General features: G+C 38.1%; 1 protein-coding gene across 1 annotated transcript in view; it reads left to right on the forward strand.

Annotated features, from left to right (window-relative positions):
• The window catches only part of CDKL3 (cyclin dependent kinase like 3), a 109,284-nt gene that overhangs the window by 77,172 nt on the left and 7,591 nt on the right, over positions 1–24,521 (forward strand). Inside the window, exon 13 of the transcript XR_004232071.1 lies at positions 22,191–22,343. The gene's annotated coding sequence lies outside the window, so the exon portion shown is untranslated. The remainder of the gene's footprint in view (positions 1–22,190; positions 22,344–24,521) is intronic.

Here is a 24,521-nt window from a genome sequence, read left to right on the forward strand (position 1 = left end):
TGAGCATGAAATCTTAGAAACTGATTTTAGAGGTCACTGAATCCAATCATTTTTGTAAGCAGGATCTCTATGTAACATCCCTGGCAGATTTAACCTTTTGCTGAAGACCTCCCCACTACATTCTAAGTTAACACGTACCACTTTTGAATAGTTCTCATTGTTAGAAAGTTTTTGTTTTTTATATTGAGGCTAAATGTACCTTTCACCACATTCCAGTCATTTTTCCTAATTCTGCCTAATAAAGCCAGATCATCTTATGATCATAGAGCTGGAAGGAGCTTTAGAAATTGTCCTATGGGGCAGTGGATAGAGCACCAGTCCTGAAGTCAGGAGGGCCTGAGTTCAAATCTGCACACAAACACAAACACTCCCTAGCTGTATGACCCTGGACAAGTCACTTAACCCCAATTGCCTTAGGAGGGGAAAAGTTGTTTTATCCAATCTCTTCATTTTACTGATGTGGAACTGGAGACCCTAGAAGGTAAATGATTTGCCCAAAATTACATTCTAGTTGGCAGTATAATCAGTTTTTTAACTCGGTCTCTCTGGCTCCCAAATCCAGTATTCTTTCCACTGAACCATGCTGCCTTCAAGCAGATTCCCTAATTTGGCATCTACTTAACAGCCCTTCAAATACACAAATAAATGATTTTTCCTCTCCTCAATCCAGTCTTCTTTTCACTGGACACATATCTCATGGTAGTCTGTTTCTTTACCATTATTCCAATGTACTCCAAATGGTTAATATCCTTTCTCAAATGTGGCATGCAGAATGCCACAAAACAGTCTAGGCTGATTTTACCAAACTACACAGACAGACCTTTTCCATTTTTGAACACCAAAACCTCTGTAGAAAGAATGTTGAATTTGTAGTTATCCAGATAGTTAAATACAAGATATTTTCAGAGGGAAGACACTAGTAGTTGTTAGAAGTCAGGAAGGGTTTTTTGTGGATGATAGGGATGATTCTCTTTTTAGGAAAGAAAGGGATTTTATGAGGTGGTGGCTAGGAAAAAATACCTTCTACACATTGTGAAGAGACAGGAAATGGAGTGTCATGTGGGAGGTCTGATGGATTCTATCCTTGGAAGTTCTTTGGGCTTTAACAGAACAACTTTGATCTTAGTTCCTTTAATCTTGGGCCTCCACTGCACTCCCCAGATATCTTCAGCTATGCATTTTGGTTCCACTCAACTCGTGCTCACTAGAAATCTTGACTTACACAAGGATAGATCTTAAAGGAAGTCCTAAAGTCTATAACTATCTGTGTCTTTCAATGAACTTTTTTCCAATTACCCGAACTTAATGGTTAGCATATCCACATCCTTATACATTTCCTTATCCAGTGATTCAAAACCTCTTGCATCATGCTCTCTGAAATGCCTGCTACATAGTTAGAAATGTGTTTTCATTTTGAACATGTTTTTATTCCTTTTATCTCCTGACACTTAGTGGGGCCTTATGACTCTGCATCCCTAGCCATCCATTCCAGTATTGAATGTACTTTCATTCATGTGCCCCAACTGGGTGATCATGGGAGGAGGTGGAATGGGAATTAGAATACTCTGTGCTCTCCAAATTCCCCATTTCCAGAGTCTCTACCACCATTACTCAGCAACCTCCCTTCCTCTAATGTCTATATTATTATTCAATCTAGGTGCTAGTGGCCATTATCTATTATTCCCAAGGATAATCTCTTTCCTTCATAAATGAGTTCAGTGCATGACATAGTCACTCCATAATTCCTGCCCTTACAATATAGAACTTCTGTCTCCTGCATCTGTTCAGCCAAACTGACTTTCTCTCTGGCCTCCCACATGACACTCCACCTCCTGTCTCTTCACAATGTCTAGAAGGTCTTTTTTCCTAGCCACCACCTCATAAAATCCCTTTCTTTCCTAAAGAGAGAATCATCCCTATCACCCACAAAGAACCCTTCCTGACTCCTAACAACTACTAGTATCTTCCCTCTGAAAATGTCTTGTATTTAACTATTTGGCATAAATGTGCATTTGTGCAAGTGTGTGTGTGTGTGTGGGGGGGGGGGGTGTATACATTATATATATATATATATATATATATATATATATATATATATGTATTTTTATTCTCCATTAGAATGTAAAAATTCATTTGTGAATAGAGGCTATTTCATTTTCTTAATATGTGTCCCCAGTGCTTAGTACAATGTATGGCACATAGCAAGGAATTAGTAAATACTTGTTGACTGAGTTCAACAAACATTTTTATGTCCCTTCAGTTAGCCTAGTTTGGATACTCTTAATTCTTCAGTTTCATGACACACTTCTCTACTCTACCTCAGGTATATACAGAGATGATCATATTCTTGATAGTGCCATCACCCACAAGTGTTTCTATTTTGATGTTCATAAATTCAAAAATTCCTTTATCTGTTCATAATTATTTTTGCCATTATTATCATAACTATTTTTGATCATTCCATCTTTTCCTATAACTTATGATCTCATTAACTTTTTTTTCATCTTCACTATGACCTCAATACTTTCACCTCTTAATTTTCTCCCAAGCCAACTCCCTTAATGCTTTCCCAAATTTTTCTTTAAAAAATTGTAAGAATTTTCCTGCAGAATAAGAAATCAAGTTATTCTCCAATTGATAAATGGTCAAAGGATATGAACAGACAATTTTCAGATGATGAAATTGAAACTATTTCTACCCATATGAAAAGGTGTTCCAAATCATTACTGATCAGAGAAATGCAAATTAAGACAACTCTGAAATACCACTACACACCTGTCAGATGGCAGGAAAAGATAATGACGAATGTTGGAACTGATGTGGGGAAACTGGGACACTGATAGATTGTTTGTGGAGTTGTGAACAGATCCAATCATTCTGGAGAGCAATTTGGAACTATACTCAAAAAGTTATTAAACTGTGCATACCCTTTGATCCAGCAGTGTTTCTACTGGGCTTATATCCCAAAGAGATATTAAAGAAGGGAAAGGGACCTGTATATGCAAAAATGTTTGTGGCAGCCCTTTTTGTAGTGTCTAGAAACTGGAAATTGAATGGATGCTCATCAGTTGAAGAATGGCTGAATAAGCTGTGAAATATGAATGTTATGGAATATTATTGTTCTGTAAGAAATGACCAGCAGGATGAATACAGAGAGTCCTGGAGAGACTTATATGAAATGATGCTAAATGAAATGAGCAGAACAAGAAGATCATTATACACTTCAACAGCAATACTATATGAGGATCAATTCTGATGGAAGTGGCTATCTTCATCAATGAGAGGATCCAAATCAGTTCCAATTGATCAGTAAGGAACAGAACCAGCTACACCCAGCGAAAGAACATTGGGAAATGACTGTGGACCACAACATAGCATTTACACTCTTTCTGTATTGTTTGTTTGCATTTTTGTTTTTCTCCCCAGGTTATTTTTACCTTCTTTCTAAATCCAACTTTTCTTGTGTAGCAAGACAACTGTATAACTATGTATACATATATTGTATTTAACATATACTTTATTTATTAATTATATTTATAACATATATTTTAACATATTTAACCTGCCATCTAGGGGAGGGGATGGAGGGAAGGAGAGGAAAAGTTGGAACAGAAGCTTTTGCAAGGGTCAATGTTGAAAAATTACCCATGCATATGTTTTGTCAATAAAAAGCTATTAAAAAAAAAAAAAAGAATTCTCCTGAGAACCAGGAAGTTTTTTTTCCCTTTTGGCAATTTCCTTTGCAGACAGTTATATTTTCTTAGAGATCAGATAGTTTAAGATCTCTATTTGATCTTCTCTTAGTTTGGTTATTTTGTATTTTTTAAAGCATTCTTCTCTTTTGTGTTCTAAGTTTTGTTGGTGTATATCTGTGCACAGTAGATTTGGGTACTTCAGTGGTTTCCTTTTATTTGCTATCTTGTTAATTTTATTTTTGTCTGCTTTTAAAAATCAGATTGGTTAAAGGTTTATCAATTTTGTTAAACTTTATTATATGTTATAGGCCAGAACTCTTGTACTTAAAACAAGGATTCTTACAAGGTACTAATTCAATGGAATTGATGAGACAATGGTTATCTAATTTAGCATGGTGGTTAATAGTTCTCTAAATTCAGTATGATTGATTTAATCTTACAACAAATAATTGTTTCCTAGTGATATAATGATTGGTTTATACACAGTGTAGAGCAGTGGTTCTCAAAGTATGGTCTATAGAATCCTGGGGATCTCTGAAACCCTTTTAGAGGGTCTACAAATTCAAAAATAGTTTTTATTTCCAATATGGTAAATGTCTATAAATTTGTAGTTTTAGAACAATAACACACTTTGGAGAGATTCTCAATAATTTTTAATAGAATAAAGATACTGAAAACAAAAGTTTGAGAACCACTGGTGTAGAGCATATAAGCTGGGAGCCTCAGCCAGATTCAGAGCTAAAGAAGATAAGTGGACTGGAGGCTGAAGCATAAGTCCTTGAACTTAGATTCATTCATCCCATCTCATACCACGTTGGTGGCAAGCTCTCCTCCTTAGTTTCTCCACTGAAACCAAGACTCCAGAAGGTCTCTAAGAAAGCTAGTTGAAGCCCTAGGCAAGGAGACAAGATTTTGAAGGAGACAATAAAGGATTTGGACACCTGGCTACTCTTGTGGTGATTACTGAACTGAAATGAAGGCTGCTTCCAAGACCTCCAGAAAACCAAACTAAGAACACTACAATTATATATGCTTTAAAAATTTTTTTCTGAATAAACAGAATAGAAAAAAGAATGATAGAAAAAGAAGATAAAACAAAGCAAAACAGAACATGTCATATGCCCAGCAGAACTTTAGAACTAAAAACTTCAGTATTTAAAATATATAACAATAAATTTCCAGTTCAAGAAAGGATATAGAATAGAAGAAGAAATGATATTCATGAGTATCCATCTTTTCTTTGCTTCCTTGTAGGTTGTTCTTTTATTCTCTGCTGTGTAGTTTTTTTACTTTATTTTTTTTCCTCTTTCATTTCTGCTCCCCCTTTCTTCCCCACCCCAACCTTCCCCAAGCAGGCTATAGTTAAGCACAGATATATTTAATAGACATATACATGCACACATACACACACAGACACACACACACACACACACACATATATATATATATATATATATATATATATATACACATACTCATATATAAGCAACATTCATACAGATCTACATATTCTCTCTCTCTCTTTCACACACACACACACACATTTACCCATATGTAAATATGCATCTAAAACAATATTAGTATGGCTGACTTACCAACATAGATTTCTCTTTTCATTGAATCTTTTAAGTTTGACTTTCTCAAAGATAATGATTATTAGCGATATTTTTTTTTCCCTAAGAAATTCAAGTCCTGATCCTTGTTGTAGTGTTAGTGAATATCTTTTCTTTGCTCTCCCTGCTAATTCTTCTACTTTAATTCTGCTCCTTAACTTGTCTTGCTATTAGTTAACCTCCTCCCAACCTAGCCATAGATTCCTTCCTTGTCTTTTTCCCACACTGCCCACCCCTCCCCTGTTATTTCTTTATAGATTTTTGATGGTGATATATACCCTTCATGGTATATATGTAGTGTTGCCTATTTCACCCATTCCCTATGTGAGTAGGTTTTCAAAACTACAAGCTCTCCTCCTCCATCTACTGTCTCTATGTCTATTCTTCCTCTGAACCTCATTTGTGTAAATATATCTTTTGAGTTACCCAGTTGCTGATGCCAATCTTAAACCTCTGGCTTATATTTTCATGTAAAAATCATAAGTATTTGACCATGTTAAGTTCCTTGAAATTAATCTTGAATATTGGCTCTTGTATGATGTTATCTATTGAGTTTGGGTTTGGTTGAAAGTTCTGAAAATGCGTTCATTGAATATCCACTTTTTTCCATTCAATATTATGGATAATTTTGCTAGATATGATATTTTTGGGCACAGGTCTAGTTCTTTTTATTGCTGGTATGTATGATTCCAGGACCTGCAGTCTTTTATTGTGGCTACTAATAAATCCTGTACAATTGTAGCTCTAGCACGTTTGAATTGCTTTTTTTCTTGTTTCTTGCAAAATTTTCTGTTTGATCTGAGCATTTCAAAATTTGGCAATAATATTCCAATATGTTTTCATAAAGGATCTCTTTGAAGTGCTATTTGGTGGATTTTTTTCTATTTCTAATTTTCCCTCATGTTCTATCCTTCCAGAGTAATTTTCTTGGATTGTTTCTTACATTCATGTGTCGATTCTTTTTTTTTTTTTTTTTTTTTTTTTGTCACAGGTTTCAAGTAGTCTTATTCTTATATTTTCTCTTCTTGATCTGTTCTCCAGATCTGTTGTTTTTATTATAAGATGCTTTGCATTCTGTGCAGCTTTTTCATTCTTTATATTTTGTTTTGTTATTTCTTGGTCTCTTACAACTTTACTGGATTCCCCTTGTCCAATTCTAATTTTCAAAGAATTATTTTCGTCTTTAAGACTCTGTATCTCCTTTTCTAGGTCGTTAACTTTTTTTCATAACCTTCTTGTTTTTCTTGGATAGTTTTTATTTTAAGTTGGACAACTATGACCCCTACCCAAATTGAAATCAGAGATCTCAAGGTTAAAAAGCAAAAAGGATTTATTACAAGGTCTCAAGAAAGGGCAACTCCCAAAAGACAAGGTATCATCAGTTGAGGAGTGCAAAGTATATACTGAAGAGAGTGGATAGCCCTAGTGTGGAATTCCCCCATTCCTTTTTGACCTTTTCTCCCATTGACTGGGGAATCCAGGCTCATTCTATAAGTGGAAATCTACCCAGAGACTAAAAATCTGCCCATAGAGTAACTAAAAATCTACACAGAGACTAAGAATAAGTAAACTAATGATACTAGCAATGATACACTCTTTACCATATTAGGAACTTAATGATAATGTGGTGAAAAGGAAAGGGGGAAGGGAAATATATATTTGCCAAAGATAAGGTAACATAACTTCTAATTGCAAAGCTTCAAGTTATAACTAGGGCATAGGTTGGGTCTTCACTCAGTTTATTCTATTCAATTTTATTTTATTTCATTAGTTTTCCTCAGTGTCTTTCATTTGATTTTTAAATTCTTTTTTGAGTTCTTCTATAAATTTTCTCTGGGCAGGGAGCTATTTCATGTTACCCTTTGGGATGCAAGAAGCTCTTTTTATAGTGTCCTCCTCTGAAGATAAACCCCAATCTTCCCTTTCTACATAATAAGTTTCTAAGGATTGGGTTATTTCTTCTTTGCCAGTTCATTTTTTTAATGGGGAAGTATTAGTATAAGCACCTCTAATCTTGGAGTGGGCAGATGGTTCCACTATCTTCACTTCAGTTCTCCTCTTTGACCTGGAAATCCCAGCCAAAATTTCCATCCTCCTAAAGTACTGTTAGCCAGCAATATCTCTGCCCCACTGTTTGTATATTCATCTTGGGTGCTGGTTGCAGGACCTTGTCTCTGCAGCATAGCTGGACCTGGTGTTCCTAATCGGCAGAGTTTCACTCTGTCTTCTTGGACTCAAACCTCCAACTTCTCAAGTTGCCCGGGAGGTAAAAATTTTTGTGGTTCCTGCTGAGGCTTACCAGGAAGGGCTAATCCCAGGGCTCCCCACTTGGTATTTCTGCAGAGCTAGACTGGAGATATTTGCTTCATAATAGTTAATACCTGGTCCCAGGTCTTTTTTTGGATCTTCTGGAATTGTCTTTGCAGGACCCCTGTTCTGCTCCAAGTTTTCTTGATTTTTCACCAGTTTTTGTTTTCCTTGGGGTGTAAATTTGTTCTGTTTGTGAGGGAAATCTGCAGAATTTGAAATTTATTGACCTACTCCACCATCTTCCCAGAATCCTCCCCTATATGCTTTCTTGAAATGGACATTTATTGTTACATATTTTGAATTCTCCCTGATGTTCTGTTAGATATATGACAATATTTTGTTTTGTTTGTTTTCCTTTTCTGTCTTTCCTTATTTTGTTGTTAGTTCAATTAATAAAAGAAAGAAAACACACAAAAATGAATTTTTTACATTCAGCTAAACTCTTGATTTAAATTCATTCCTTCTTGCTTAATCATCTAGAGACACAATAACTGAGTGCGTAATGATTGGTATTTGAATTACTTTACCTTTAAATTTTGTTATGAGCTGTCATCTTCTCATAATAAAGGTGACGTTTTAATATAATAGGTTTCAGAGATGCAACTTTAGCTTTGCAAGATGGAACCTTCAGGAAAGAGATGAAACTAGGAAATGAAATGTCTCATAGATCTCATTAGAGCTTTAAGCCAAGTCTATCAACGGATCTACAAGGTACATTGACTGAGTCTGTCCTGACCCTGAAAATTTTGTTTCCTAGCCAGCTGGAAAGTGGAAGGGCATGTTTGGTTGGGAGATGCATAGAAATTCATGGGTTGTTTCTCTCTCTGGTATGCAGTGTCATTTTTTGTAGGTTTGTTTTAGTATATTTTTTGAGTGCCAGATTCAAATTCTGCTTTTTATGATAGAGGCTCTACTGGTTGTAAATATTTTTTTCTGGACTCAGATTTTGTTTAATAAATACAGATTATTGATAGTTTTGTGCCTCTCTGCATGGTTGCCTGGTCTTTAAAAGCCAAGCCTCTTGTGTTTTATAAATAGATACAGAGGATAATTATTATAATGCTTAGTGTTGTTTGGACCCTTACATAATGGTTTGTTCTTAAGCTTTATTATAGGATTGTAAAAGCTATAATCATTTCATAAAGGCAACTTAATGACACCCTGCTCTCTAGGAGCATCTTTTGCCCTACTTCCTCTCAAAGTAGCTAAAAACTAATTATTAATTGAGCTTTATATTTTCTTGGGGAGGTGATCATTATAATCATTCCCATTTTGTATATGCAAAAATATTCAGCATAAAAATAAATAAATAATTTGCTTAGCTTCTCAGTCAATATCACCAATTGAAACCCATGATGGCATCTTAGGGAAGAGAAATGAAAGAAAGGAAGGAAGGAAGGAAGGAAGGAAGGAAGGAAGGAAGGAAGGAAGGAAGGAAGGAAGAAAAAAAGAAAGAAAGAAAGAAAGAAAGAAAGAAAGAAAGAAAGAAAGAAAGAAAGAAAGAAAGAAGAAAGAAAAAGAAAAGGGAAGGAGGGAGGAAGGAAGAAAAGAAGGAAAGAAAGAAAAGGAAGAAAGGAAGAAGAAAGAAAGAAAAAGAAGAGGGAAGGATAGAGAAAGGGAGAAAGGAAGAAGGAAAGAAAGAAACGGAAGAAAGGAGAGGAGGGAAGGAAGGAGGGAGAAAGGAAAGGAGAATGGCAGGGAAGGAGGAAGGAAGGAGAGAAGGAAGGAAGGAAGGGAAAGGAGGAGAGAGGAGTAAGGAAGAATATATGTTGTTCAAAGGTTAACTTAGGTTTGTATTCTACCTGACCCCTGTTCCCAGGGAAGAAGTCCTGGCAGTAGATCAAGGAGCACTGACTGAGTGGTAGGAGAAGGCAGTTCTTCAGGTCTGTGATCAGAATCAGGAAGTGTCATCATCTTTGCCTTGGCCTGTATGTGTCTGGTGTTCCTGCTTACTGTCACCTTTATCCAATGAAAACCCCACTGTTAATGGTAAAGATCTGACATTACCTACCACCATATAGACTAATTGTTTAGGGAAATTAGGTAGTGCAGGGGAGAGAATATCGGGCCTGGAATCCAAGTCTTCCTGAATTCAAATTTGACCTCAGATACTTAGTAGTTTTGTGGCCTTGTTTGACTCAGTTTTCTCATCTGTTTAAAAAAAAAAAAAAAAAAAAAAAAAAGGCTGGAGAAGGAAATGGCAGTATTTTTGCCTAGAAAATCCCAGATGGGTCACGAAGAGTGAGACATATCTAAAAACAACTGAACAACAAGGACTCAGTCCTTCCAGAACTTCCAGATTTAGTCACTCCTTCAAAAAACGGTTACAGTTTGATTTGTTTCTAGTTTTGATTTTGTAATAGTCTTCCCCTTTTGATGTGGTTAGTGGCAGTGCAGAGTTGTGAGAATCCCCTCTGGTCAGTGCAGGTCCAATGTGAAAGAATTGATGAACCCGAAAAGTCTGAATGGCAAAAGGGATTATTTATATTGTCACTGAAAAACCAGCTTTGCTAGGAAGACAGACTTCTTAGTGGCAAAGTCCTGTCAGAAAAATAACAAAGATTATCACTGAGAAGAGGGTATCTTCAGAACAGGCAAGAATCCTGGCAGGCAGCTGTGCCAAGAAGAGAGGTCCCTTGGCAAAGCATAATCCTACTTCAGACTTCTTCAAAGATTTGGAATTGTCTTTTATTGGCAGTCAATGCTTCCATTGAAAATTGAATGAGAATCACTCAATGTTGTCAATGCCCCCAGGTCTAGATTTCCAGTTGAAAAGAGAATACTTATCTTGGAGTTTTAAGCCACTCAATAGGAATATCAGGTCCAGATCTCCAAGTGAATAAAATTACTTTGAAGGCTTTTCCCCAGAGCCTGGAATTTCCTGAAGAAGATGGGCCATCCCCAAAAGATCAATGGAGGGTTATTTGACCAAGATCTCCAAACTGAAGGATGCTGCTTAACTTGGAAAAGGCATCTCTGGGAAAGCATACTTTTCCCCAGACTTTTAGGAGTCTAAGACCCCGAATCTGGTTTCAGAGTTCACTCCTGTCACTTTCACCTTTACTACTATTAGTATTATATCCAGTTTCTGGGATGCCAGAAATCAGGGTTGACTAGTAATAATCTTTAGGTAATTTAAATGGAGGAATGTTTTCCTCCAGGAAAACTTAAAGACCAAGAGTGTGGTAGGAGTAATATAGCCTTTCTCCCCAAGCAAGTTTGGCTAAAAGGTATTGAGGCCTCCTTGGAGAATTGCTTGGTTCAGGGGACTAAAGGATCAGCCTATTGATGTCATTTCCTCATTATCTGAATACAAAGTAGCCTTGAGGAGCTCATTCTGGAGTTATGCTGATGCTTTGCAGGGAGATCATCATGGATGGCTTAGGCAAGAGACTTTTGATCAGCTGAATCAAACAGAGGTGTTCTCACTACCCAGCCTTGATGAATATTCTTCAGCTACAACTAAGTGAATCTCTTTTTTGTTCATTGTTCAATGACCCACAGGTACCTGATTTTGTTCAAATATCAAACTTAAACTACCCCAGGACTGTCCTGAATCAGGACCAACTCAGAGCTATAGCAATAAGACAAGGGGAAAAAATGGAGGGAATAAACATAGGCAAAAAAGAAACAATATGACTATTTTTTTGCAGATGATATGGTGATATACTTAGAGAAGCTTGGAGAATCAGCCAAAAAGAATCAAAATAATTAATAATGAGCAAATTTGCAGGATATAAAAGAAATCCATTGAAATCCTCAGCATTTCTGTAGATGACCATTAAAAACCATGAGGAAGATATAGAATGACAAATTGCATTTAAAGTAACTGGAGAATATATTTATAAAAAACAAACAATTTTACAGTAACAGCAAGATTGTGTGATGATCAATTATAACAGGTTTGTTTTTTCTCAGCCATTCAGTGATCCAAAGCAATCCCAATAAACTTTGGATGGAAAATGCCATCTGCATCCAGAGAGAGTACTAGGGAGACTGAATGTAAATCAATACATACTATGTTCCCTTTTTTAAAAAACTTTTTCTTCTTTTTCTTTTTTCCTCTCATAGTTTTCCCCTTCTTTTCAGATTTTTTTCTCCCAACATGATTCATAAGGAAATATACATACATATGTATATATTATATATAAAGCAAACAAGAATGCACATGCATAGCCAAAAAAAAAAAAAAAAGTTTTTTAAATGTGTAACTGGTGAAAAAAAATAAAAACAAACAAATAAAAAAACCCAAACAACTTGGAAGTGTGAGAGATGATTAATGGTGTAGTTTCCTCAGTACTAAATATTGCTTCTACCAGAAGGAAAAACTCAGTGTTAAGATTTCCATTTTCCTGATAAATCTTTATAGGAAGATACACATACCATAGACTCCCTCTCATTGAATATTTCTAAATATGGTATAGGGTTATGCATAATGAGCAATTGGGAATTCTCCATCTCATGATTAGACTAGAGGCAATATGAATAATTATGATAATGAAGGATTAGGATCACTTTGTTAGGATTAGTCAGTTTCTCAAGGAAGATTGTGGGGGGATCTGGTTGATCAGTGACAAGATGGACATGAACAGGGACAAGGAGCCGGGTTAGGAGATAGGATAAAAAGAAGCCTGTGAGCCTCCACAATTTTCACTCCTTGGATGCTGCTGCTGCTTGAGCAAAGAAAGGCCATGCCCTTTCTCACAATGAAAAATTAATGAGCTGTTTACGGAAAGAGCTTTTCTGTTCTTCAACTCAAACTCTGGATTTTCTGTTCTGATGGTTGGCATCTGGCATAGAAGTCTGCTTTTCAAGATACATGAAGGAACTATATGAATATAATGGTAAAACTGATTATGAAAATAAAAACATGTCTAAATAATTGAACTTAAGTAATTAATCACTTCATTAAGTAATTATGTTAATCCATTAATTTACTAATCCAGTGCTATAGTTTAACTACCAAAACATTACTTTATAGAACTAAAAAAAATAGTAATAAAATTCATCTGTAGAAATAAACATTTAGGAATATTAAAGAGAAAATATGGAAAAAAAAAAAAGATGGAAAGGAAGGGACCTAGCAATACCAGATCTCAAATTTTACAACAAAGCAATAATCATCAAAACAGAGAGAGGATAGCTTAAATGGCACATGGGAGAGAGTACCAGTAAGGAAGTCCTAAATTCAACTGTGACCTCAGAAACTTAATAGCTTTATGGCCCTGGGGAGTCACTTAACCTTGTTTGCTTCAGTTTCCTAATCTGAAAAATAAACTGGAGAAGGAAATGGCAAAATGCTCCAGTATCTTTGTCAAGAAAACCTCAAATGGGATCATGAAGAGTCTAATATGACTGAAATGATTCAACAATTACTAAGAGATCAATTAGTAAAATAGTGAAATATATCCAAGTAAACCATTTAATAAATGCAAAAATAGTAACTAGAGACAACTGGGTTTAAAACTCAGTATCTGACAAAAACTACTTGGAAAATTGGACAGCACACTAGCTGAAATTAGATTTAGAAAGTACCTCATACCATGTACTAAGATAATATTCAAATAGATACTTGATCTAGATATAAATGCTCATATCAACAAATTAAAACAAGGAAGTGATTGTCTTTCAGGTCTATGGATAGGGGAAGAATTTGTGCCAAAAAAGGAATAGTGAGGCTCATAGAAGATAAAACGAACAAGTATGATTACCTACAACTTAAGTTTTATACACATAAATCCAATGCAACTAAGATTAGAAAGGAAAATATTAACTGGTGAAATCTATACAGTAAATTATTCTGCTAACGGTCTCATTTTCAAGATATATAAAGACAATTCACATTTATTAAGAATAAGAACCATTTCCTAATTGATATATAGCCAAAGGATTTGTCTAGACAATTTCCAAGTGAAGAAATCCAAATTATTTATAGTTATATGAAAAATTTTCAACTTCACTAATTAAAGAAATAAAAATTAAAACAATTCTGAAGTTTCTATCAAATCTGCAAAATTGATAAAAATGGAAAATGACAAATGTTGGAGGAACTATAAGAAAACAAGAGCATTGATGCAGATGCAAATTAATACGGCCTTGCTGGAAAATCATTTGGAAGTATTCCCCGCAAATTGTTCAGCTATATATATAATATGTGTGTATATATATATATATAAAACCTTTGATCCAGTAATATCATTACTAAACTTATACTTCGAAAGAAATAGAAGAAAGAGGAAAAGTTCTAGAGGTTTAAAAAAATTGTCAATTTTATTTGTTTTTTATGATGGGAAAGAAATGGAAACTATGGAAAATTATGGCATATGAATATAATGGAATGCTATTGTACTATAAGAAATAAAGTGTTAATTTCAGAGAAATCTGGCTAGACTTGTATGAACTGATATAGGATGAACTGAGAACAATAATACACTATATCAATGGCTCCTCCTCCAAACTCTCCTGTTTCTGTAGATAGTATTTTCCTGAGAGTAGAGGACCATTCAAGCTAGGTTTTGACTTCAACAATCTGAAAACTAGGAGAAACTTTTCTACTGAACAATTTATAGGAACCAGGAAAGACAAATAAGTTTCACCCATTCTATGTAATGCTAAAAGGCCAGTGCTTCTCTTCCTTGTACCTTAGTGTCTCCATTTGTACAACAAAAGAGTTGGAGTGGATGTTCTTTATTATCTTCATTATGTAGAAGAAACTATGAGAGGGACTGCTGTTCTGAATAAGTTCCTTGCAGACAGAAATTGTTTCATTTTTGTCTTAGTATTTTCAACATCTAGCTTAATGTTTTATACATAAGTAAGCATTTAATAACTACTTATTGATTGATCAGATTCTGACCAAAATGGAGGATCTGGTTGTTAAAATGAAATTGATGGAAATTTGGAAAAGAAGTAACTATTCTATCTTATAGTTTGTGACAAAGAAAAAAGAAAACAGTCCAACACATCTTAGATTTGAAAAGTAAATTTTGAAACATTATGAAATTAGCTCTTCTTTTCTTGTTATACTAAAAGATAAGTATGACCTAAAATTAAAATTTTAGTGAAAATTGGTCTGAGAATATTATACTAATATAATACTAATGACAGAATTGCAAATTCTGGTGAGGAAGAGAGTTTTTAAAGATTCAGGTATGGATTCACTACCAACTTAGATTTTTAAAAGATATATTCAAAAAGAAAAGAAGAATGAGAAATTGTTGAGGAGAAAGACATCCCAACAAGATTACGTTATATATACACCCAGTCGGTGTCATGGGTTTGGCAAAAGAATTTGCACACTCAGTTTGTCTCCAAGTTAAGGGGCAAAGATTTATTATGCTGCCTAATGGCAAGCTAAAGTTCCAAAGGAGTTTTTAGCAAAAAGAGGGAGAATCAGGAAGATAATTGTGATGTCAAATGAAGTGAGCCAAAGTCCAAAGGAGTTTTTAGCAGATTCAGAATCAAGAAGATAACTTTATAGGAAAGAGAAACCAAGATTAGGTTGATAAGCTAATATTATGATTTAGAAGTATAATAGCAGAGTGGTAGGAGTAGGGTAGTTCTTATCACTGAGTTCTACAGCTTACTGACCAACTGATTGGCCAGCATTGTTTGTGGCACTCCCAAGCCTGGCTAACCTTAGGGCTTCTCAGGACTTGCCACTGTCACTTTCTCACACCTCTTCATTCTCCCCTCAATCAATCCAAACCCAAATTCATTTGGGACAAAGGGACAGAAGTCTTCTTCTGGAGCTATATCAAGTGACAAAGGATGTAGAGCTGGTCCTGCCTCTAACTGAGTCGAGACTGAGAAGGAGAAACTTGATTGTGGTGGTAGCCACATTCCAGGGGTATTGAGATTTAGGATTAAGGGACCCATGGTATTCAGGTTGGAAAGTTCATGGCCTGGAATTTGGAAGAAAAAAAGTTCACTAGTAGTAGAAGAGAAAACAATTATCTTGGAGAAAGTGGAGGATAATACCAATAATAAAAAAGAAAGCTGGGGTGAGGCAGGCCTGAATAATTGTTTGATCAGTGAAAATAAGTTTTCCAAGGCATTGGAGAGCATTTTTTCCTGAGTACCTTGGTGTAGGCCAAAAAGAAATTTCCACTGCCTGACCTCTGAGATTAGAAGTTGGGTATTTGAAACCATCCAGAATGAGAAAAGGTATACCCCCTTTCTTTAGCAAAGTTCTATTCCTAGAAGATAAATGAGAGAATGTAGGAATTGAGGAGCTGGGGAATTAAAAGTGCCATGGTCAAGGGCAAACAGGCAGCAGCATGGGAAGCTGAATCTGCAAGCCTGTTTTCCTTTGCCTGAAGTGAATCCCCCTTTACAAAATATAGCAGAAATCTTTTTAGGTCCGTAGACAACTTACAGTATTTGTTGAATTTCCCCTGAATACTTAATGGGGGAATGTTTGACTGTGAAAAATTCCCTATTTTTACATATAGACCCATGAGTATGCGTGACATGAAAGACATATTTGGAGTATATTGCAGATGTTCACTCTCATTTCTTTCCTCAGTTCTAAAGCTCTGGTGAGGGCAACAAATTGGGCTTTCTGAGCAGAGGTCCCAAGAGGGAATGGCTTAGCTTCCAAAGTGCCATTGAGACTCACCACAGAATAACCTGACTTCCTTTCCCGGTTTTCAAGAAAACTGGACCCATAGTCCATCTGGGTTATCAAGAAGAATGTCCCTCAAGTCGGGTCAACTAAAGTTGACAAAATCTAAAGTATCCTCACAATTGTGAATAATATCACCCGACTCAGTGCTGTCAGGGAGCAGAATGGCAGGGTTGAGAGTATGGCACACCTAGAGAGTCAAGTTAGGAGTGTCTAACAGGAGAATGTGATATCTGGCTAGCAAGCCACTGATAACCTTTGGCTTCCAAAATTCTCTGAACCTGATAAAGGGTTAAAAACCTTCAATGGTTGGCCTAGGGTGAGCTTGGAGGCTTCCTCAATTAGAAGGATTGTGGCAGCCATTGCTCTAAGACAGGAGGGCCACCCAGATGATAAATAACCAGGTAAACTTCTTTGAGAAGTAAGCAACAGGTCTGGGATCAGTTCTCAGTAACTGAGTCAAGACCTCTAGAGCCTAGCCCTACCTTTCATAGAGGGGATTGGCAATAATCCAAAAGTTAGGTATCCAGATTCTACAAATCAGTTATGCCCAGGAAAATATGCAGCTATTTCTTTGAGGCAGGTTCAGGGAGTGACAAGATCTCCCTCTTCCTCTCCTAGGGTGAGTGAATGGGAGGTGGGAGTTAAGTCACAGTCTAAATACTTAAGAGAATGACAAGGTGAGCCTTAGATAAAGAAACTTTATAGCCTCAGGAACCTAGAAGGTTAAGGATAAATTCACCCAGCAGCCAGAGAAACCTCTCAGGTTGGGATGCAAATAATGAGGCTGTTATTATTTTATGGTATTCTCTTCTTTAAAATATAATGGTTCTCCCTGGAAGCAGGTTTCTTGGGGAGGTTTTCTGGAGGCAGCCTTAGTTTCGGTTAAAAGTAATAATCACCCAAATGCAGCTAGGTGCTAAAAGTTTAAATCTTTTATTGTGTCCTTCAATATAGCCCAGTTAGTTTTCTTTGAGACCTATCTCTTTGCTTGGTTCCAAGAGCTCTTGCTCCTAATCTTTTGCCTCTGCCAGCTTCGGCTTCTCTTCTTCCAAAGGTCTCCAGGCAGCACCAAGGTGAAAGTTGGAATGAATCTGTCCTGCCTCCGAGAGAGGGCTTCTGGCTCTCAATCTCCCAGAGTGCTCCTGTCCGACTCTTGTCAATGTTCTGAAGTGACTGACTTGACTGGCTCACTGAAGCTCTATTTATGCTCGGTGTAAAAGGTTGACTCCTCCTCCGAGAGTGGGATTGTGGGATCTGAGAGTGGGATTATGGGTTTCCTCCCAGAGTGCTCTCTGGCCCTAAGAGCTTCTTGCTTATATGAGCTCTCTAAAGGTGTGAACACAAGCATCGTTTCTATCAATTCCACTTAGTACCTTGTTTCTTCTGGCCCATAACATCTCTTTGTAAGATCAGATCAATCATACTGAACCATGCTATATTAGATAATTATTGTCTCTATCCACTCTAATGAGTTAACACTTTGTAAGGATTCCAACATCTCCCCTTTTCTTTTGATTTAGAACATAGGTGGTCATGACCTCCCTGACTTCTCAAGGAGGTGAGAACCCCAAAAAAAAAAGGTGATCACGCCTTCCCTGACTGCTCAAAAAAAGAAGTAAAAATACCATAAAAAGAAGGTGGTCACGCCCTCCCTGACATCTCAGGAAGAGAGATGAAAACACTAAAGGAAATAGGAAGTCAAATTAGGGGAGGAGAGGCTCAAGCCAGGAGGGGAGGTGTGAGATCTGAAGGCAGCAGCAGGGCATCTAATTGTGTGTCCCAGTTAATTGTCTCACTCTACAAGCTGGAGGGCAGTTGAAAATTCACAGCTTGAAGCCTAGAGGAAACAAATCTCAGGAACAGATTAAAAATGGGGTGTCATCCAGGTTTGAGATGGTGATGTTTGGGAATGAGGCCTTTTGCAAAAAATACATCAGGTACAGTCTGTGGGCTGCCTTAAGAATGCTGATAGCCCACTCCACTATGCTGAACAAGCCCCACTGCCCACAGAATTCCCTAGCTAAAAGTAATTAAGGAGGTAATTACTGTCAGGGACATAGAATGCCATTCAAGAAAATTAGGAGAGAAAATGCTAGGAGCAAAAAAAGTTCTCATCTTTAATAAAAGTGTTAATAAAACAGGCTGGCAGTTTTATTGGCCAGCTGGATGATTGTGGCAATAAAGATGTTCTCATATTTTAAGTATCCCACCCAGGGGGCTAGCATTGGTATGCCTTTAAGAACCAAAGAATATTTCCCCAAAATCCTCACTTTTGTCTCCTTGAAGGGGTGGGGACTGTGTTTGATGTGCTGGCATTGTAGCCTAGAGTGCAAGACCAATAGTGCTTGGTCTGAGGGCGCTTGAACCCAGCCAGAAAGAGAAAGGATGTACTCCCTTTTTTTTTCCAGACAGCCCCATGAGCATTCAAAATATGAAAAGCATATTTTGGAGTCAGTAAAAGTATTCATTCTCATTCCCTTCCCTAGTTCTAAAGCTCTGGTTAAGACGGAGGTCTCAGGAGACAATGGTTTAGTCTCTAGGGTGCCAGTGAGAGTCACCACAGAATGACCTGGTGCCTTTGTATCCCCATTTTCAGGGAGCAGGATAACAGGGTCAAGAGTGTGACATACCTAAAGAGTCGGGTCAGGTAGGTAGTCCCCCACCAAGCCATTGATGTCCTTTGGCTTCTAAAATGCTCTGGACCCAGTGGGGAGTTAAAACCTCTAATAGCTGCCCCAAAATTATTTGTGAGGCTTCTTCAATTAAAAGGGCTATGGAGTCACTACTCTAGGCAGGATGGCCAGACCAGGGAAACCAAACTCAATTTAATCATGCTTCCTAAAAGGGCTAGAAGCTTCGGCTCCTTTAAAGAGATAGATAGCAGGTCTGGGGTGGGCATGGCCCTGCCTGTCCAGATTGCAAATCAAAATAAAACCAGGTAAACTTCTCAAGATCTCTTAACCATATAACTAAAAGTTTGTGCTTAAAAAATATCTCTGGAGGTCTGAGAAGAGAAGATTGAGTCTCCAATCTCACCATTAAATAGTACCCCAGTAAGGGAACAGGATAGGAGCATTTACCAAGGTTACCAAGCTGGCGAGGTAGAGTAGAGGTCTCCAGACAGGTCTTGAGCCCCCCTACTATCTCCATTCTATGGGGGGAGAGGGAGGAGAGATCAGAGTTGCAAAGCGGGAGTGAAGGAGAAAGAAAATCAATGTTCCTATCGACTGTTGATGTTGTGTTGGAACTGGAGGGAGCGGGAGCTTGACAAAGCCCCAAATTCCTGCTGGAGGGCAGGACATTGGGGAGATGGCTCAACCCCTATGGGCAATCTCTCTTCCTCCAATGCTCCTCCTACTCAAATTCAAGAAAAGGACTGAGGAGTTTAAAGTACAGATCTCTGTAGTTCTTGGGAGTAGCAGCCAAGAGTAGAGACATGTCTCCAAATCTTGCTTTAATTCCATGATTTCTCTCCTCGGCTAAAGTCCGATTCCTCTCATTAAAGATTCCAACAGCTGTTTGTAACAGTTGAGTGGGAGAAACTTGAGGGCTCAAAATTGGCTTCTTCATTTTCCTCAGTACATCTCCCCAGGATAGATCAAGAAGGGTGTTGGCCTTGGACCATCAAAAAGTTGGGTGGAGTCCTCAGAATGGCCAGATTTTTCCTCAGTCTGGGAGAAATTGGGCATTGAAAGAGACACCTCTGCTCTGAGTGTCTTTCCCAGAGAATTAGTTGTTTCTGTCAGAGGGCAGATGTTAAAATCAGTATCCTATAAAAGAGGAAAAAACAAAGTCCCAGGATTTCGTTTAGGTGAGAGAAATAGAATTTCTGAAAGGAATTTAGGAGTGCATAGAGATGCAAAGGAAGGCTCCTTTGTCTTCCTTTGCTGTTTTAATTTAAGCTTTCCAGTTTTGAGATTTTTCAAGCTGAATTTGTCTCTGCATAATGAAATATTCTTAAAAGCAGAGGTGTTTTGTGCCATTTTTGCCAGGAAAAAGCCTTAGTTTCCCCGATACTCTAGCTCCTCATCCATCTTTAGACATTTCTGGAGATGGAGAGATGACAAATGCTCCCTAAGTAAGGGGGCCTTTTTGGTCAGAGAATGCCGGTATTCTCGTATCAGGCATCCCTGAGAGAATACTGAATACTGCTCAAACCTGGGGCTCCGATGACTCAAACTTCTTAAGTGTTTAAGTATTCTAACTATAGAATGGACAACAACAACAACAACAACAACAAAAGGCTTTTACCTCATCCAGGTTTTCAGGGATCTCGGTCAGGGAACCAAATGATGAAGTTAGTGACAGAGAGTTGTAGAAATCCCTTGTTAGTCGAATCAGGTTCTTTGTGAAAGAATTCATGAACCTGAAATATTAATTGGCAAAATGGAAGTTTATTATTGGATAGGAAGCCAGTTTTACTAAGAGACTGACTTCTTTAGTAGCAAAATCCTATTAGGGAAATTAGTCCTATTAGACTGGCACTGAGAAGAGAATGCTTTCTCAACAGGCAGGATCCAGCTTTGAACCTTCTACAAAGAATGAGTTCAGAAATTGCCCTTTAAAAAAGGAATCTTGAGGCTCAGATTTCATGTTGAAAAGAAAGCCACAGTTCCCAGGCCTCACTTATCAATGTCCAACCCAGATCTCCAATTGGAATTTAAAAGGGTCTGGCATCCTCAAAAGATCAATGGAGTGCTTCTTGACCAAGATTTCTAATTGAATAATAACACTTAACTTATCTGGGGAGACATGCTTTCCCAGGAGGTCCTGAGAGACTCCAAGATCAAAGGGAACACAGTTTCACTCCCTGTTCACATCACCTTAGGAGGGGAGAGGTGGGTGGAGCTAGAGTACCAGGGCAGGACAGAAAAAGGTTTTCACAAAGTCAAAGAGAAATTCAATGGATTTACTTGCCACATTTAAAATCATCCTGGATTCAGCCATTGTGATGCAGTGTTGAGGGGGAAAGGAACCCCAAAGAAATGGGGCCACAAAACGTTTTCATGGGGTGTCTCAAAAGAATTTTCAGGCTTAAACCCATTTCCTAGTCAAGTTCTTATGTTATAGATAACCTAATTTTATGGCCCAGAGGTAGGATCAAGGAGTGGTCTCTGGAATTTGGTTCTCACTGACCAACAGATTATCTATCTGACAGTCAACAATGAACTGAGGAGTGGTCTACTCACTATTTTCTCAGGAGTTTGGTCTGTAGGACTACCCTGAGGCCAGGAAACTTCAGAATCAGACATATCGTTATTCCTACATTGGGTATGGAAGTTCCCTGAGGTAGACTTCAAAGCCAGAAGATTTAGAATGACTGACTTATTGTTAGAACAGAAGCCCCCTAAGGTTAGGGGACCTCAAAATCATTGGTGTCTCCCCTAGAAGTTTTGGGGAGAGGCAGCTGAACTCCACTTTGAGCCATCTGTCTTCCTGTGCCCTTCCTAAATGCTCTTTGGGCATGAGTCTGAGAGTTTCTGCCAAGTCCCTGGCCATGGCATCTGAGACACAAACCCCCAAGGTTCCTGGATATGGCAGTGGCTAAGTTTAAGTCTGTTCTTTGATCCCCCTTGGCTCTGTAATCTCCCTCCTCTGCCACAGTTTGTACCCTAATATTGAAAACCTTTAAAGTTGTTTCCAACAACTGTCTGGGAATTTTGAAGATCCAGGGCTAAAGTTCTGCAGCTTCCTCCAAATGAATGGGGCAGACTAATAAAATACATGCTGAGGACAGGGGTCCCCTCTGGAGAAGTGGGATCCAAGCTAGTGTATTTCTTTAGAGCCTTTACAAGGTGCTCCTGAAAGAGGATAGTGCTCCTTGGGTAACTTAAGTTTTTCATAATTAACCTGCTTAATTCCTTTCTCCATACCTTCAATGAGGCAGATTAGAAAATGATCCATTCTTTCTGTCTCTGCTTCCTTCCTGATAATCCCACCCAGGGTTTGAGACTGGGACAGAAATAGCCCCTGGGGGGTATTTACCAAAGGAGGAAGAAGACTCGGCTATATCATCTCCAAATTTCTGGTCTGGATCCCAGATTCTTCTCCTCTATGATGCAGCAAGAGGAGATGATGATGTTAGCATCTCCCCAGGTAAGATCAAATTGGAGGAAGATAGTTTTAAAACCCTCAGTATATCTAGTAGGGTCCTCAAAGTAATGGCCAAGTTTCTCCTTAATCTGGGAAAAGTCTGACTTTGAAAAAGGCACATGAACCCTGATTCTTCCACCCTGAGAGTTTGCTACTTCTCTCAATGGACAGAGTTTTGAAAGGATGGCTGAATCAGGATCCTTAGGGAGAAAAAAAAAAAAGGTTCCTGTTTGTTATATGGGGGGGACTGAGGAGTGGGGATTGGAAGGTTTCAGAAACCATTTTAAAAGGTGAGGATTCAGAGAATTCAACTACTAAGTTGAAGAAATATTGCACATCATGATAAAAGGATAGTCCAGGAAGGGTTTGTTGGGCTTCCTGAGAAGGATTGAACAAGGGGGTAAATGGGGGATCCCTTGCCCCTGGAGAAGTAGAAAAGTGGGGTTCATCTAAGAGGTCAGTGTTCAGTTCTCTTCCAATAGGTTTAAAGATAGAGATAAACTGCCCCAGTTTTGTCATAAGCCTTAGGATTCCTAGATATATAGCCTCCTTGCCTCCCTAGTGTCCCAAAGAGGGTGAAAATAGGTGGCAAAAAATTGTGGGAGGTGGAGCCAAGATGGTGAAGAAGGCACACATGACTTTCTAAGCTCCTCTCATGCCCTCACAAGCAACTATTAAATTCAGCCTCAAAAATAGCACTTGACTGCTAAAATTCATGAAGATTAGACGCACACAATTTACCAGCCAAAGATAATTTGGAAGATTGCCAGGAAAGGTTTGTCCTGAGGGGTTAGGAACAGACCAGCGCAGGCAGGGAGAGACTAGTGTCTAGAGCAGAGCAGGGGCGGGGGTGACCTCTGCAGCTAGAGACGACGCTTCCATAGGCTAACAGCTCTGCCTTAATTATAAAGCAGTAAACTGGCAGAGAAATTAAAGCCAAAGATAGAGGGTACTCTCTTAAAGAAACGCAAGAACGTAACAAGATCTGGCTATAACCACCCAAAACCAGAAGTAACTCACCTCAGACAATAATACAGCCCTGCAGCCACATCCTGCATTTTGGGACTTTTGCGAGGGCAGTTACAAATCTGCAAGGCAGCAGGGCACTGCCCAGGGCACTCTCTAATCTGCACAGTGGGGGGCTCGGCCTGGAGCAATAGAACTTCCCCAACATGGACGGACACAGACACTTCTGGTCCCTGCAAGGCTATTCACTGCTCAGCTGCTAATACCCACAGCCCCAGGATGGGCTTTGGCTTGGGGTAATGAAACTTTCACTGCTCAGTGTCTAGCCCCAGGGCAGTCGTTAACCCACACAGCGGGGGGTTCTTTACAGGGCACTTTCCCAGCTCAGCCCTGCAGGCCTGACTTACTTCCGGATGGGGAACTCTTTCCCAGACCACTCCAGTGCCTCACTGCTCTTTGTAGCTGGTTGGCAAGACAGTTACTCGTCAATACACCTATCCCTGCTCTGCAGAGGAAGTTGCCAACCTCCTGGTCCTGAAGGCAGACCCTACAGGCTTTTAAAAATGAGTAAAAAAATCAAAAGGTCAACCCCCAGGAGACTAATAGCAGACGTCTCCAGACAATTGTTGGTCCCCAACATAAAAGGCTCTCCTAGAAGAGACTATTAAAAATCTTAAAAGAGAACTAGAAGAAATATGGGGAAAGGAAAGAGAAGCTGTGCAAGAGAGCAACAACTTCCTGAAATGTGAATTGGAAAAGGTAAAAAACTCCTGAGAAGTGCAGGGAAACAGAATTTGTGAATTGGAAAAAGAAAATAACTCACTAAAAAAAAAAAAAAAAATTAGTGAAATGAAAAACAATTCCATAGAGCAAAACAACTCATTTAAAAACTCAATTGGACATATACAAAAAGAAGTAAAAAAATATAATGATGAAGATAACACACTAAAAATCAGAATTGAACAAATAGAAATGACTGAATCATTGAGACATCACAAATCAGTCAAGGAAAACCAAAAAAAAAACAAAAAAACTAGAAAAGAACGTTAAATATTTACTTGGAAAAATAACAGACCTGGAAAATAGATCTAGGAGAGATAACCTGAGGATCATTGGACTTCCCAAAAATTATGATGAAAAAAAAGCCTAGATACTATTTTCCAGGAAATCTTCAAGGAGAACTGCCCAAAGTAATAGAACCAGAAGGCAAAATAG

The sequence above is a fragment of the Sarcophilus harrisii genome, chromosome 2 (assembly GCF_902635505.1).
Source record: "Sarcophilus harrisii chromosome 2, mSarHar1.11, whole genome shotgun sequence".
In the NCBI taxonomy this organism is placed as follows: Eukaryota; Metazoa; Chordata; class Mammalia; order Dasyuromorphia; family Dasyuridae; genus Sarcophilus; species Sarcophilus harrisii.